The sequence below is a fragment of the Sardina pilchardus genome, chromosome 13 (assembly GCF_963854185.1).
Source record: "Sardina pilchardus chromosome 13, fSarPil1.1, whole genome shotgun sequence".
Classification (NCBI taxonomy): domain Eukaryota; kingdom Metazoa; phylum Chordata; class Actinopteri; order Clupeiformes; family Clupeidae; genus Sardina; species Sardina pilchardus.
Window position 1 is genome coordinate 15,992,038 of NC_085006.1, and position 2,500 is coordinate 15,994,537.

Here is a 2,500-nt window from a genome sequence, read left to right on the forward strand (position 1 = left end):
CCTGGGTGTGGATGTACCGCCTCTCCCCTCCATCCTCTTCTCTGCTCCACCATCAGTGTCATTTGTCATGTATAATGTAAGTGCATCCCCAGCCCCCTCTGTCAAGCCAGGCTGTCCCTCTCAGCCAACACCGCCTTCCAACACACACACACACACACACACACACACACACAGACACACACACACACACACACACACACACACACACACACACACACACACACACACACACGCTGAGTACTGACAACTCAAGGTGTCTCTCGTGATTTGGGGGATGGCAGAATCTAGACCACACTTCTCTTGTCTCCAGAAGCACTCTAGAACAGATGGATGCTTTAAAAATGGACTAGAATGGGCTAAGGAGTCAGTTTCAGTACACAGCACATGTGCTGGATCTCCAGTTGTCTCTTGCTTTCTTACTCTTGTCTTTGTCAACCTTGGTCATGTGGCGATTAAACAATCTATATAAACATCTATATGATGAGTATGAACATAGGAAGTGAAATAACGATGGTGGAAGGTGTGTGTGTGTGTGTGTGTGTGTGTGTGTGTATTTCAAAGTTAGGCAAACACCAATCTGTTTGTAGCCTATAGCTTAAAAAATGGTTTTATGAAAGTTTACGCGCATGAATCAAGTCCATTGAAAAGTTGAGTCAGAGTTCTATGTCTGTTGGTTCTGCTGAGTGTCTCTGCTGAGGTCGTCTGAGGTGAGAGCCCAACAAGTGTACTCCAACTCCAAGGCCACCATGTTTATTTTCTCATTCTCACAGAACATCTATCTCCCTTTTTCACAACCTGACTACACCGTCTTAGTTCAACAATGGTGGCTCTCTAAGTCGTTGCCCGTCGTGCTCAATATCGTTCACCTCAGCTGGATCCACCATGAGGTTTCCAAGAACGCGCTGGTGAATCATGTTTATTACTGGGCATTATTCTCAGCCAGATTTAGCTGTAATTGCCATGGCAACAAAAAGGTCAGGAACACAGTTTCACTCTGTGCATAATAGCCTTTGGATGGTGGCTTTATGTTCTATGTGTAAGCGTGCTACTTTTACTTTAACATCGTGTCATGGTTTAATTGGATTGAGTTTTCTATCTTTCTGACATGTTTTTCTTTAGCATTACATCACTGAATGGCATATAAGTGCTTTAGTACATCACAGCTCAAGATATTCACACACAAGGGAGACACTTCATCCTGAGAGCTAACACCATTGAGTGTTGTAATAAACCCTTGTGAGATGACTAACAATTTAACACTAAAGCACTTTTCCTCGGTCGCATGGACGCTATTTGTTTATCCAGCAAATAATCCATAATCCACAGACAAAGTAGAGTATGTTGCATGATTTTACGAAAGTATGATGCCCCAGGTAGCAGGCTGACGTTGGGCCAACGTTGGCCCAACGTCAGAAGTTGTGTTGGCCCAACGTTGGGCGCTGACGTTGGGCCAACGTAATTTTGTCCGGTGGGCCAACGTTGGCCCAACGTTGGATAGGTTGGTTTTTGGTTGGCTGAAGGTTGGCAGGGTATTATGAAGATATGGTTGTGCCAACGTTGGCCTAACGTTGGCTAAGTTGATTTTAGGTTGGCAGCAGGTTGGCAGGGAAATAAAGCCTTAAACATGCGAATCTGCACTCTGTCTCCGCACTCGGTAAGTGGTTTAATTGTAGGCTAGTGCATACAGAATCGTTGTGCGTCGTCGTCCCGCCGACCCTTTATTTATTTATTAATTTATTAATTAATTTATTTTTAGTCGCCGGATCCACCCATCCTCTGCGTTCCGGCACCTCCCACTTTACAAATTAAGCACTGGTTGCATAGGTCAGCAAAAAATGGCCAACTCTGCCAACGTTGGCCCAACGTTGGGCATACGTTGCATAGGTCAACAAAAAATGGCCAAGTCTGCCAACGTAGGCCCAACGTTGGGCCTACATTGCATAGGTCAGCAAAAAATGCCCAACTCTGCCAACGTTGGCTCAACGTTGGGCCTACGTTGCATAGGTCAGCAAAAAATGGCCAACTCTGCCAACGTTGGCCCAACGTTGCATAGGTCAACCCAACCTAGCCAACCAATCCCAACGTTGGCCCAACATCAGCTTGCTACCTGGGGTATTTCAACATTGAAGCAAGTCAAATTTGTAGTGTCTTACAGTAGGTCTCATTCCATCGCACTACAGAACCGCTACCCTGTCATTGTATAGGTCAATCCTCAATGCTGCCTCAAATGGCCAATATGATCAACACTGGCCCAGTGAATTGAATGGGTCTGCCAAAAAGGTCAACTGTGTCAACGTGGGCCCAACGTTGGGCCTAAGTTGCATAGGTCAGCAAAAAATGGCCAACTCTGCCAACGTTGGCCCAACGTTGGCCTATGTTGCATAGGTCAACAAAAAATGGCCAACTCTGCCAACGTAGGCCCAACGTTGTGCCTACGTTGCATAAGTCAGCAAAAAATGGGCAACTCTGCCAACGTTGGGCCTACGTTGCATAAGTCAGC